This window comes from Anser cygnoides, chromosome 5, assembly GCF_040182565.1.
Source record: "Anser cygnoides isolate HZ-2024a breed goose chromosome 5, Taihu_goose_T2T_genome, whole genome shotgun sequence".
In the NCBI taxonomy this organism is placed as follows: domain Eukaryota; kingdom Metazoa; phylum Chordata; class Aves; order Anseriformes; family Anatidae; genus Anser; species Anser cygnoides.
This window is the reverse complement of record NC_089877.1, coordinates 37,861,544-37,875,332: the sequence shown is the minus strand read 5'-3', so window position 1 is coordinate 37,875,332 and position 13,789 is coordinate 37,861,544. Positions and strand designations below refer to the sequence as shown.

The following is a 13,789-nucleotide window of genomic DNA, read 5'->3' as shown; positions in this document are numbered from 1 at the left end:
TAAGCTTTGAGACAGCTCTTAGTACTCTGGAAAGCAGTCTCCAGCCCATTTGCACTTTAATTTTATCTGAACGTGAACCTTAAGCTGCAAGAATTCTTAATGACCCTTCAGTTGCTGGTCAGATTCAGGAAAATATTCTAAAATGAAAAATCTTTAGGTTTTTGTGGCCTTTATTTTGGGTCTGACTGCAACTAGATAATTGTCCTAATAACTTTGTGGTAATGCTTCTTAGGAAGCAGCCACTAGAGGCATCAGGACAGCCTGCTGTAGAGGATAAACCATCTCAGGGCATCATATAACGCAGAAGGAAAAATGAACTGTATTGAAAAAAAACCACAGCAATTTGGTCACCTAATTATACAAATACAAGTAATTTGTTACTCTGTTTCATCAGTATAGTGCATGCACACACACAAATACTGCTCAAAGAGAACGATATTGAAACTAGAAAACGGAGAGAAGAGCACTCTATAGTTTCTAGGCAGGGGCAGTCTAGTTACAAGACAAAAAATACAACTTATTTGGTGTATATTTTGATAGCCCATTCTAGTAAGCAATATCATCTTAGTCTTCTCAATAAAATTAATAGTGGATAAACATTCAGAGATTTGAGTAGAGATTGCATCATATAGAGTCTCTCAGATTCTTCCAGATCTCATGAGTCTTCAAAGTGGGTTGTGAAAGTGTTGTGAGAGAAGAGTTTCTGCTGATTTTTTTTTTCCCCTGCTTCTAATTCAAGCTAGAGTTTCTGTGAAAATGTTTCTTATTGTGGCATTTTATCATTGGTGATTTAGGTCTTGACCCCCAAACAGAAGAAATAGTATGAAGAAAAGATAAGGAAGCCTTTCTAAATATGAAAAGTCTTTTTGTTTCTGGTTTGGTCTGATATTATGTGAAATTGATTCTGTTTGAATTAGAGACCAGAATTTTAAATGTATAAGGCAACTCTGAGGCATATGGGTGATCAGTAGGATTTGCCTCACTGTTCTGTAGCTATTTCTCTCTCTGCATCTTTAGGAACTTACTTATTATGTTTAAAAAAATCCAGCATTACTAAGAAGTGTGCTAGAGGCTGAAAGTCTCAGCTGAGGGTTTGGCTGACTGCTTCTGATCCTACCTCTCCTGCAGGTGAGACACTGGGGGCTGAGTTGTACATGTACCTTATCTTGCACCCCAAAAAAGTAAATCATCACAGTCATTTTAATGCCAAACAAGATTTCTCTCTGCTTTCCTAGGTAACATTTGCCATGTGTTTTGTGGTATGATATTAACCTTGATATCGGAATCTCCTGATTCTCAAGGCAAGTAGAACACAAAGGGTGGCAATGCTGAGCCCCCCTTGATTCCACTCCTAGTATATTCCCTTGGGTGTTGTCTATTCTGGACTGTAGTAGCTAGCTTAGTTATCACCTAAAACTGCCTAATTCCTACTGGCTGCATTGAGCATATTTAAGCTGATGTTCAGCCCTCATTGAGGAAATTTTGCTTTGCAGAAATGTTGTGAATCTATGAAGTGGGCTGATAATTTTAAGAAAGCACTTGATTGTAAAACGCTTTGTAAACATCATCACATATCTGCACAGGGAGATAGGAATATTAAGCAAAACATTTTTTCTGTGCAGCGGAACTTAAGTTGTAAGGTACACAGACCTGTTAACATCTAGAGTTGGGAGGAATAGTAGCTGCAGAAGAGAAAATAAATAAAATGCTGTTTTCTGTATCTAATTTAGTAGAGAATAACTTCTTTAGGCCAAAAAATACATTGTTGAGCTGCGCATGTGCTTTGGAGCCACAAACAGAAACGGAGCTCACATACCAGAGTAGTTAGTCCCAGCCAGTTTCTGTCTCCAGCATATCAGCTCGTAAAATTTCCCGTCTTTTGCAATAGTAATAACAGCATATTCTGTAACTATTAGGTTGCACAGGAAAACTCACGTGTTTCAGGTCAAATTTTCCACACAAAAAATACAAACCCAGTTAATAAGTACACATCTAGAATTCTGCTCAATATATAAACTATATTTTCTATCTTTAAAGTTTTCTTATATGTACGATTTTTTCAGGTTTCTACTGATCCCTCAATATGCAAAGCAAGTGTGCGAGTTTAGGCACATGTTCTCCCTTCGACTTCAGTAAGGCTACTCATGCATATAGTGTCATCCACCAGCTTTGGTGAGACAGGGGCTGCAGAGTGACTTTTTACATTTAGGCAGAAACTTTTGCACAGAATGCCTTTTAAAGAAGGGTTATGTAGCTAGCCGTGTTGCATACGTAATTTGGTAAATGTGATAAATGTGATTATTTATTTTAGAAACTTTCAAGCTGCAAAGTGCTTCTGCTTCGTACTCCTGCAATTTGTACATTGGGCTAAACATAGGATAGGCCCTATCGTGACCATTATTAAGGTACCTTATAAGATTTTCAAAACTGTATGTCCCAGCCTACGTAGATGGACTGATAGACATCTTTGGAAGTCCTTTGGTGACATCTGTAGGTGCCTGCATACAAATATGATCTTGGGTTCACAAGAGACAATGACAAGATCTGGATCTGAGCAGCTGCGGGACTAAAATGGAGCAAAAGAGGTTGTATTTGAAATTGGACTTTGGATTTAGAAAGCTGTTATGATAATAGGATGAAGGTGAGCAGTTGAGGATCTAACCCTACATTTTTCACAAAGTATGAGTTTGCTAAACGTAAGTCTTTGGTTTGAAATTATTAAAAAGAAAATAGGAGAAAAAAAACTGTGGTGACTTCTGTGGTTATTGAAATTTGCAACCATATGTTTTGATGTAGCATGTTGGTCATAAGAAAATTTTGTTAATAGCAGGGGTTCTCTCTTAATCTCTCTTTCCCCCCCAGAAATGTTTCTTTGCAAGTACAATTACATAAAACACTTTTACCAAGCTATTTCAGAAGGACTCACATTTTCTTTTAGGTTGTTTCTCTGATGGTTGTGGCACAAAACTTCAATCACGGCTGAGTTTTTTGAATGCCCCCACAACATGTCTGGTAGCTAAGACTGAATTCATTTTCATGCTGCCTTTTTCTAACGTGCTTAGGTAGCTTCTTCATTAAAAAATTATTTAGATACCCATGTTTGCCACTTTAGAGACATTTTTCCTTTGAATTACGATCTTTCCACTTCAGTACAGAAACACTTGCCACCCTAGCTTTTCACCAAGAGACATGGGCACAAGGACAACTTCACTGAGCTGCAGCAGTACAGGGACAGAGGTTGGATCATCATGGGCAAGTATTATATATGCAGATGAGTGATGCTGCAGTAAGCTTAAAATTCTCCTTTCTCTTCTCCTTTCAACCGTCCTGTGTTGGTTGGTTTAGGGTTTCCTCTAAGATATTGCATGGGTGTAGAGATTTAACATGATGTACCGTCATTCTTGATTTCAGCCCTGGCTCGTTTCTGTATTTAATCATACCATTGTGTCGTATATTTGAGCGAATTTCTGGAGGGGTGGGAACTCTGACCCTGACAAGGTATAGACTAATGCCTCTTGGCAATGCTGATATTCCAGCCTATTCTTTTCAAAAGGAAAAAAAAAAAAGAAAAGGGAAAAAAAAAGGCAAAAAACCAAAAAGGCTGCATCTTAGGATTCCGGTTGGAACAGGCTATGTTTGGTTTTTTTTTGGGCTAGTGAGCCATGAGAGAGGCTAAAATGGTAGGGAAGTGCTTGGGGATGTTAAAAGACAACAAATAAACCCTCTTTATGACATCTTAATGCTCTTACATATTTCTGAAGAAAAACTACTGCTAATGTGTTAGTGTTAGTTCTATTGCTTGATTAAGTAGTTTATAACCTTATAGTGAGACGACAGGCTGCCAGGTACTTCTTTCCCAGTGAAATACAGCCTGACATTCAAAACCAGAGGCCTGTGTTTGCCAGGTTGCTGTATAAGGGAGATCCTAATCTCAACAAGATAAACTGCTTAAATAAAAGTTGATGAAAGAACAGTCCGAATAGAGGATTACACTCTCGCTGTTTTTACAGTGCTTTGCTTTAGGACAATTCTTTGCTTGTATCCTTGGAGAAGTCAGTCAAAGAGCTGCAGTTTTAGGTGTTCCCAGAGTTTTATTAATCATGATTTTTACCCAGCTAATTTCTGTTCAGTTCTTGCATATTCATTTTGGGCTTGGAAAGAAAATATGGGGAAAGGGTTAAGAGCATGCTTTGCTCTTCATCTGTTTTAAATCCGTAAATGTGAGCCCCTGTGCTGTTTCTAGGTTTCAGATTACTCCCTGTGATTTATAGGAAAAGGCTGTTCTCCGCAAGTTGAAATCCCATGTGTTTCTCTACCATTGTAAAACAACAAATCTTTGAGTATGCTTCCAGTTGCAAAAATTGCAGTTTTGAGCTACATTTGTAACTTTTGTTTTTGTTTTTTCTTTTTCGGTATGATGGCATTGACATGGGAAGTGAGGTCCCCATGTCCTAATGCTATCCATGCAAGGTTTTACAATGCTTTTCACAGCAGCTTGCACAGACTGTAGCAACACCATTGTGTTTATAGTCTTCTATCACTCTGCTTTTGGATGATACACCCACTAAAAAGTGCAGCTGGAGGCAGGCACGTATCGTTCTATATAAATTACATGGAGAGCGCCTACAGAGATGGCAGGCCAAGAGCTGTGATGACCTAGCAGTCCGTGTGCTCCCATTCACTTCATATGTCTCATGGTGTAAATCAGTGCAAAATTTGGCCTCATATTTTTCAGTTGATTTTTGTGGGAGTGAGGTATATATATATATACCTTTTTTTTTTTGAGTTGTCTCATCATGTAATCGTGATGTGGTGTGAGTTCAGAATGTAATGCTTACAAACAGCTTCACAGCAGTGACATCCATCTTCCCTTTTCCATTATGAAATGGCAGGAGAATTTACCAATCACTCCTGTGGTAAAAAAAACAACATGGAAAACGTTAAGGATTTCTGAAATAGTCTTATCACTAATTTTGGTAATGTAAATATTACTAATAAAGTCAATGGCCTTTTCCTTTCAGATGTTTTTCCTGCTGTAATTCCTGTCTCTGCAACAGGAGAGCTGCTTTATTTTGTCAGTTGGAACCATGCAATTATTTTTGTTTGCTTTGAACAGCTGAGATGCTCTCTAGGTTTAGCTACTTGGCCTTGGTAGAATAGCATGAAGCTGCAAAGGTGTATAACTGAATCTAACTTCTTGCCTATGATTTACGAAGAAAAACTTTTATTTGTCTCTACTGACCATTATTTTAGAATGCACTGTTACTGAGATGAGGAAAAAAAGTGAAGGAAGTTCTGGCTGAAGTCACAGTGTGAGGTTAAATAAGTAGCAATGCAATGTTGTTTTGACCTATAGATCGCCAGTGAACTGCATCAGTAATGGATCTAATAAAAGCCTATTTCTTTTGTCTCAAAACAAAAGGTTAAATAGGATGTTGTTGTAGTATTACCTGATGTGTCTTAATTAAGATGGGGGATACAGCATGTATTGAATTAGTAAGTTCAAGTCTTATGTAAAGTGGAAATCAATAAGCGAGACTTCTTAATGAGTCCTGATCATACTTTTAATTTTTTTTGCTACTTGTATTCTGCCTTAGACATTTTTGCATATGGGTTGTACCTGGTACTTATTCTGAGCAATGCAATTTAAGCTAAATAGAAAAGCCAGTCTCAGACTTGAGTTTGCAGTGGTCTGGCAGCTCCCTAGGATGAATACAACAAAGAGCTACCTTGTAGTGTTAACAACTTGTTGAGCATAATGAAGTAGTGTAACAGAAGCCAGTTTAATATCCAAAGGTTATTGTAAGTTTAATAGGCCAACAACAGAGAAACAAGCAACCATAGGCAATATGGTTATTTCTTTCCAGTATCACTGATTTTAGCCCTGCGGATCCTTGTATAATTCAGAGCCATGCATGACAAGCTCTGAAAAACAAAAAAACAACAGCAAAAAAAAAACTTTTAACCAGATGCTGCAAAATACTAATATTCATGTCTTCCCTTGTGCAGTGAACTACAGCTCTATTGTCTTCTATCTTCAGCTTCTTTGGAAAAAGAGTTTAACTTGTCAGACAATGTCTGGAAGACAATGCTGTATACTATTATTTTCTTATCTGTGATCTCATTTGTGTCTAGTTACTTTTGTTTGGCTTTGAAAACATGTAAAAATAGTTGGGTTCTGCCTCAACAAGATGCAGAGAGTGAAGAGCTGACTGAAGATTTGCTGTGATTTGATAATGGGGAATTCACCAGATTAGGGAAACATAACCAATTCTGACAAAAAGTGGACTGTTTTTTATATTTGTCTTTCATTTGGAACAGGGGTATTTCTCTCCCTTTCAAAAATAGTTTTGTTTTCCTTTGTTTTTTCCATGCATTTTGTGCAACTCTTTATACCCTGTTAAAAGACATAAGTAAAAACAGAATTGCTAAAATATACAGTCAAAACTGTTTAGGATGTACAAGAAATATTATGCTTTTCTCTGATTTGAACACAAACTTTTATACTAAGGGTTATGTTCTTAGCTAGCATCATCGGTAGAACAGAAATGAACTCTCTGATGCTACATCTGTTCATCCCAGCATAGCATTAGTCCAGAAAATGTAGATATCATCTTTATTCTAGTAGCTACAGCTATTTATCTTACTTCTAGAAGTACTGTGTATTTGACCATTTCACCCAAGAGAAGTTGAACAAATTAGAGGCTGGAACTCCAAAATCCTATGCTGTTTAGCTACTCATAATCGTTTTCTGTAGCTGGAAATGAGTTTTTGTTTTGTTTGTCAGGATGTGCTGAGGAACAGAGGGACAGCTGGGGATGGGCTGGGAGGTCAGCATGCTAGAAAACCTAGCATTTAATGATGTGCTTATCTTCCTTATCCCATAGCCAGTCTTCCACTACCACATAAACACTTTGCAGAGAGCTGTTCCTGAAAATTTGGTTGCGAAATGGTTCCACCTTGAGTAACAGCAATATAGTCCTTGTGCAGCAATACAAATATTAGAGAGTTTATACTTCAGATAAGTTATGTAGGTAACCTGGTGAAACTCATGGTCCCTATCAGAAAAACAGCATCCAAAGCCATCTGTACTTTGTGCCATCTCTTGCTGATCACATGGCAGTGGTAACCTGTGTTAATTCTGGGTCAGAAAAGCAAAGCTTCTTCCCCTTTTCAGGCCTACATGTCAATATACATTTTAGAGTGCCTTGATAAGAGCATATTTTAAAGGGCCAGACTGATTAGCTGTATTTTCCAGACACACTCTGAGTCTCAAATTACCATTAATGCCTTATACAAGTCAAGTCAAGTCACTTCAGCTGGTTCTCCCCTTTCCATATTAACCCCATCTCCCGCTTCCCCAGCACCATCTCCCAGGCCATCCCTGCAGACCTCTGGTCAGCTGCCACCACTACTCATAGTCTCCCAAAGCAGCAGAAAAGTCACAGTGCTGTGCTAAAGCCAGCGTGTGTGCCTTTCGCCTACATATCTTATGTTAAAAAAAAAAAAAAACACCACAAACACTAACACAGCCACAAATACAGTGGGAGAATACAGTATGGGGAGGAGCTTGGTAATGTTAATTCAGCTTAAGCTAATTACCCTGGGGCTATGTTCACATTCAGTAAACAATAACCAAAACGTTTACTGCTTGAAAGTTCACCAGGAGAGTGGATTTGACATTACTTTTACGCAGTATTCTTGCAGAGCAATTTATGATTTTATTGTCACTCAGAGTCCAATGGAAAGTCAGCCTCCGCATTCCCCTAGGTAGGAAACAGCAGTTATATTAGGGAATGCGCAGTTAAGTCAAAGCAGCTCATATTTTTAAAATTCACCACTTCAAATAGCCTATTCTGTATAAATTGTTAATGCAAAAATCCTTATAGAAGTTGTTTGCTGCTGACTTCGAAATATTCAGTGCAGATAAAGTCATATCTGTTCAGGTGCAACTGGCAAACATGAGTGAGAGTTAAGTAGGCATCGATCTTTCATAACTAGATAACTTGTTCACCTGTAATTACTAGAATGCCTTTTCCTATAAGACCAAAGAAGTTTGAAAAATGTATTGTTCCTGCTATTTGTGATTCTCCTTTTTTCTTTTTTTTCCTACCCTGAATATAGTATCTATTATTTCAGCATCCTTTTTGCATTTAAACCTGTGAAGACCCTGGAGAGTGAGCACTAGGGAGATAGCTGCATTCATTTCATTTGTGTTAGTCATTTCTAATTTTGCTTTCTCAAATAGATGGGAAAACTAGAGGGCAAAGCCTAGTAAAAAATGTTTGTCCATTGAAAATAAACACATTCATACATTTGAAAATTTCTGGGAGCATTTATATCAACATTAAGTTTGGCTGAAGCCCATTTAATAAAGCTTTGCTTTTGTAACTGGTTTACTCTTCAAGTCTTGTCGTACTTTTCTGACACTTTGGGGCAGCTTTTACTAGTTTGTCCTTAAGGTGATTTTTGTGAATTGCTTATGGGTGAGGGTATTTTTTGAGAGCCCCTGGTAAACACGTAATGATGGCTGCAAAAGTACATCAGAAGTAAGCAGCAGTTGCCAAGCTCTAGCACCAAAAGCAAGAAGTTCGGTAGCTCACATTATTTGAAAGAAGCAGTGATCCTGATTTTGTTCCTGGGTACAGTGTGCAAGCACTTCCTATTACAGGACACACAGCCATGCAATCTAATCCATCCCAACTCATCACATGTAAAATGTTGTCCAATAACAGAGGCTTCCATCAAGCGTAATGTGTAAGGAATGACCGAATGTGTGAAAAGACGAGAATAACCTTGAGCCACAGCAAATTCTATACCAAAAGCCCCTAGAGGGCTAACGATGAAAGATTTCATTAGACTTAAATGCACTAATGAAATGGCTTAATGTAGTTACTCTGAATCTCTTCCACCAGATTTTGTTACAAGGACAGATTTTCAGTGCCTGAATGGAAAAAATATTTCAGTTCTCATGCACAACATATTATTAAAATCTGATGTGTTAAAGATAAAGTTCAAGTCTAAATAATGATTAGTGCCAAAAACTTCAGGCCAATCAACTGCAGCCTTCGTTCTTAATACTTTAGCTCTGTCTTAAGTCTGAAATTTAAGAAGACTGCAGAGAATTTAAATATGTTTGAAAACTGAGCTTGACTTCAAATCAGTGTTAGGTTTACTGAGAAGAGGGTATTTTGTAAAGGATATTGTAACTCAGTGACTTTCTCCTACTGAGTTTTCCTTCTGGTTAAACTCATTCTGAAGAGCGTTGTTGACCTTTTCACTCCAATAATATCAGTGTCCTTGTACGTGGGGATGTCTGTGCCAGACATTATGGGCCTGAAAATAATATGTTCTACAAATGAACAAAATACAAGTGTTACAAATAGGAAATTAGCACCACCTTTCCTCTGTCTTGTTGCTTTAATATTTCTGTTAACACTACAGCAATATATGGAATACCTTTCTAAGATGATAAGGGGGACACGCTTATAATGGGATTACTAAGGTTTTGATATCAAATTCAGCAGCATTTTAAGGACAGTAAATATTTCTAATTAGCAGATTTCTTTTTTCTATCTAGTTCTTTACTGAAAGACTTGTGTATTTTAGAACAGGGATGAGTCTTACAAAACTTCATTAAAACGAACAAACAAAAAGCTTTTATTTTTCTTAAAATGTGAAACAACCAAATCACGCAACTGTTTACTTCCTGATGTTTGCAGGAAAAAATAAAAAAATCCATTCTTAGAATCTTAGCCTTGGTCCCAAAAGCATTCTTCTGGGGAAGCCCTGCTGATCCCTTAGCAGGAATGAGACAGCAACGTACCTGCACTGCAGACAGATGCTGGCCAAAGCCTGGGACCTTCGCTGTGGCTGTCTGTGAATGCAGGACTGTGGAATGAGTCATACCTTTGGGAGGGTACTGAGGTTTTGGCTGTGTTGTAAAAAATAAATAATATTGCAATACTAATGGCTCTATTACAATAGAAGTTTGGGGCATTTATAAATATATAACTTTCCAACCAAATGTGAATGTCTGTAAAAGTACCTTAAGTTCTTCAGTATGCTTGTTTTCCAAATTATGTGAAATTCCAGTCCAGATTTCTGATGGACTAATGAAGAGATCGGGTTTCCTCCAAATGGCTTGTGGTAGGTTAAGTAACCTAACAACAAAAGAAGGCAGAAAAACTAATGATTTCTAGTCATATTATTCTGTCAGGCTTCCTTTTGTAGTGTGGGTGCTCAACCCATTCCATTTTGCTGCAGGGTCATTTTCTTTGTCCTCATTCCTTTTGCTTCAAGGAGTGCCTGCATCAACAACAGGTTACTTTTCCAGTGCACAAATAAAGCAAACCTCATTTCCAAGTGTCAGAATAGGAATAATTTAAGCTTGCATGAAGCTATTGACCCTACTCCTACCAGGATGGTTTTCTGTTATTGATTTGATGTTATATTCTCCTTAATCATTCTAGATAATCCCTACAGGTTCTGACATTTTTACTGATTCATGGGCAGCTTCAGACCTTAACTGTCTGATTTTAAGTCCACTGGAAATGTTGTGTAGTATGTGCTGTGTTCAAGATCATCTTGATGTCTTATTTATATTGAGGCAGAAGTATATTGGTAGCCAGTGAAAGCTCCTGGCAGTTAGTGGCTGTGCAGTATGTTCTGTATGAGGAGCTGTTGGTCTTGGTCCGAGACAGGACAGTAGATATTTCCGGCCATATGGCTGAAGCCCAAATGAACGTTTGAACTGTAATGTTCTTCCTGCCCCTCCTGTAACTGATCCCAACACTGGCACAGGGGACAGTGCAACGTGTGGTGCTCCCATTGCCTTTCTAGGTTACATCCGTGAAGTGGAAAGGATATTTCAGCTGTTTGGGCTGACTTTCACCAACATGAAATTCATGGAAACAAAACTACGAAGTGCTACTTGAAAAAAATAAAGTCTTTTTTTAATCTGATTTTTCTTTGGAAAAGCTCATGCTGAGAGGTTGTCTAGCATTGGAAGCTGTAATCTTTAGGTTGATTTTACAGGCATGAAAAGCTACTTAAGCTTATTTTTGAAGGTAATACACTGGAGTTGTTGGAATCACTCAAGTGGTGATTGGCAAATCACTTCAGATGTTGGTTATTGTGAGGTTAATGGGCATGGTGAGAGTCTAAGCCTGATAAATTTTCCCGACAGGAAAACAGCTTCATTAAGCAAAAGGTGAAAGCCTTTCCTGCTGCCCCTGTTACTAATGCACTTACCAAACATACTTTCTACCAAAGTTAGGCAAAACCAAACTTGCAAGAAGTAGGGATTTCATTTGCAGGAGAGCTTAGCTCCCACAGCTAAATTGAAACAGGCAAGCTTTCGCAAGTATCCCAGTAGTCCCTGTCTGAAAAGGAAAATTCTCTGATTCATGATGATCCTCTGATTCATGATGACCCAGCTCTAGCATGGACAAGGAGGTGATGGCACTGCCATCAGAGACATGGTCTGCACAGACATAATTTTCCAAAGGGTGTATCCTGCTTTCTTTGAGGATCATGCGCCATAAAGGTATGTTGCTTCTGTATCTAGAAGCACTCTCAGATGACGTAATTTCCTGCCATACTCCTTTAAAATAAAATAAAAAGTCTTCATGAAAGTCTCGTTCAGAGGATAACAATGCATTGTGTGGCTGTTTGGCATATAATGACACTGTATGTCCCCCCAGATTGCAGACAGTCATTCTGTAACTAGAATTGAGAGATGTCACGAGTGGCTGAACAAACAAATATCTCCAGTTAATGTTTAAGCTCTCAATTTACTAAAGCATTTGTTACCAGTTTGCAAAAGAGATCAAACAACTGTGAATCATAACCTTGGCTACTAATTAAATCCTTTATTCCCTTCTCTCATTGCAGAAGCATTTAATCTCAGGGAAGCAGGACAGCCTTGTTGGGCAGAATTAGATTTTACAGCATAAGCAGAAACAAGCTTACTGCAAGGTTTCCTATTGCAGTTGGAAATGTAAAGGAACAAAATGAGAATATTAACTTCCATTCCTGGCATCGAAGTTCATGTTAGCACTGAAAAATGATTGATTTAAAATTACTGCATTGGAAAATCATTTTGGTGGTGTAGTATTGTTATTTCACTGAATGGTGAATCTCATTTTTATTATCCTACTGCCTTGCGTACAGATGAGGTTCTGCACCTAGACAGAAGATGAGGGATTTGGTGTACTTTACTAGTGACCGTATGCCCCAAAGAAAAGTGTTTTAGTCAAAAATAATGGACTGTGAAGAACACCCCAGAGGAAATGAGGCATAAAACAAAATACTACAAGCAGTTTTACTCCAATTGAAATGTATTTCTATTTGTCATAAGATGTTGTTGTGTGCATTATGCTGTGTATATCTGCATGAAAGTTACACTATTATACCTTTACTACCTAACACCGAATTCAGCAGCATTTATCTTTTTGGCTCTAACTCTGTGAAGTAGAACTTAAAAAGATAAATGCTTTATTTCCTTCTGGTTTTGTGGAAGTTGTCCTTGTCGCGAGCAGTGATGCAGCAGGGGCTCTCGGAATAGCGACACCAGTAACTAAGATTGGGCTGACTCAGTTCACCGGGAGTCGATCCAAGAAGGCAGCTGGCCCGGTTAGAAGAAGTGAATTTCCATTCTTATAACGTGAGCATGATGTTGCAGTCAAGTGTGCATGAGAGGGGACCTGGACAGAGTCCTGTGAAAGCCTTCTGTGAGGTATTAATAGGGAAGGGCCTCCCATACAAACTCAAGCACAGATTCAGGGAACGCTGCGTAGTTATTGAGGCACAGTTACTCCTAATGAAGGCACATTGTGGTTGGTGGACCTGTGTTGAAAAGCTTCACGTTATTAGTCTGAAAAGCAATCCTATTTTATGTTATATTTGGAGAAAGTACTTTTTTTCTGTCATTATTAAATTTAAGTAATGTCTGTAGCAAAAAATCTACCTGATAGGACAGTATCTGCAAGTAGAAAATCAGAGTGTTTTGTTTTGTTTTGGCTTTTGTAGTTGGAGAGAGCTATTCTCCCATAAAGAGTGAGTTTTCAGAAAGGCTCCACTTGCTGTATTGCTCACAGGACAGGCAACCACCATTGGCACACACAGAACTTCTCTTTGCTGGGAGAAATTTGTCCTGAGGAGCTACCTGAATACTCACTGATGCTCCAGGCTATATTTAACTAAAGAGGATTGGGTAATAGCATGCTGTAATATACTGAAGACCCAAGCTTGTACAGGACTTAAATACGATTTTTCCATCCTATAGTTGAATATGAACATAGTCAGGTTCAACACAGGGAGAAAATATTGCATAGGGACCTCTTCGTATGCCTACCTATCAGCATTTTTAGTAACAATTTATAATGATAGAACAGCTGGAATATCTAAGTAAGGCCAGCTCTGCTTTGTCTGCTCCTTCCCCTAAGCCATCACTGGAAGTCTACTTGGGAAGAAAATTTAAAATGCCAGAAGTTCACCGCTGAAAAACAAAAACATTGTCATGTCGTTGTCAATATTGTCATTTAAATGTGTGGAGAATAGTAATAGAGTGAGCAAGTAGGATAAGTCTTCAGCACATTTCTTATATATTTGTGGGTTTGTTTTTGTTTTTTTTTTACTGTTAAGAAGAAAAAAATTTAATTCTTATAAGCTTTAAAAATAATGAAAAATGCCAAATATCTGTTGCTGTTAACGAACAGATTTCTTTCATATGCTTTATGAAAAATAATTTTCTCATATACTCTGAAAATTTATATGAATAGCAAAT

At 38.0% G+C, this 13,789-nt stretch overlaps 1 protein-coding gene across 6 annotated transcripts in view; it reads left to right on the top strand.

Annotated features, from left to right (window-relative positions):
* KCNQ1 (potassium voltage-gated channel subfamily Q member 1) overlaps positions 1-13,789 on the top strand; it is a 408,236-nt gene that overhangs the window by 279,166 nt on the left and 115,281 nt on the right. The gene's annotated exons all lie outside the window — the stretch shown is intronic.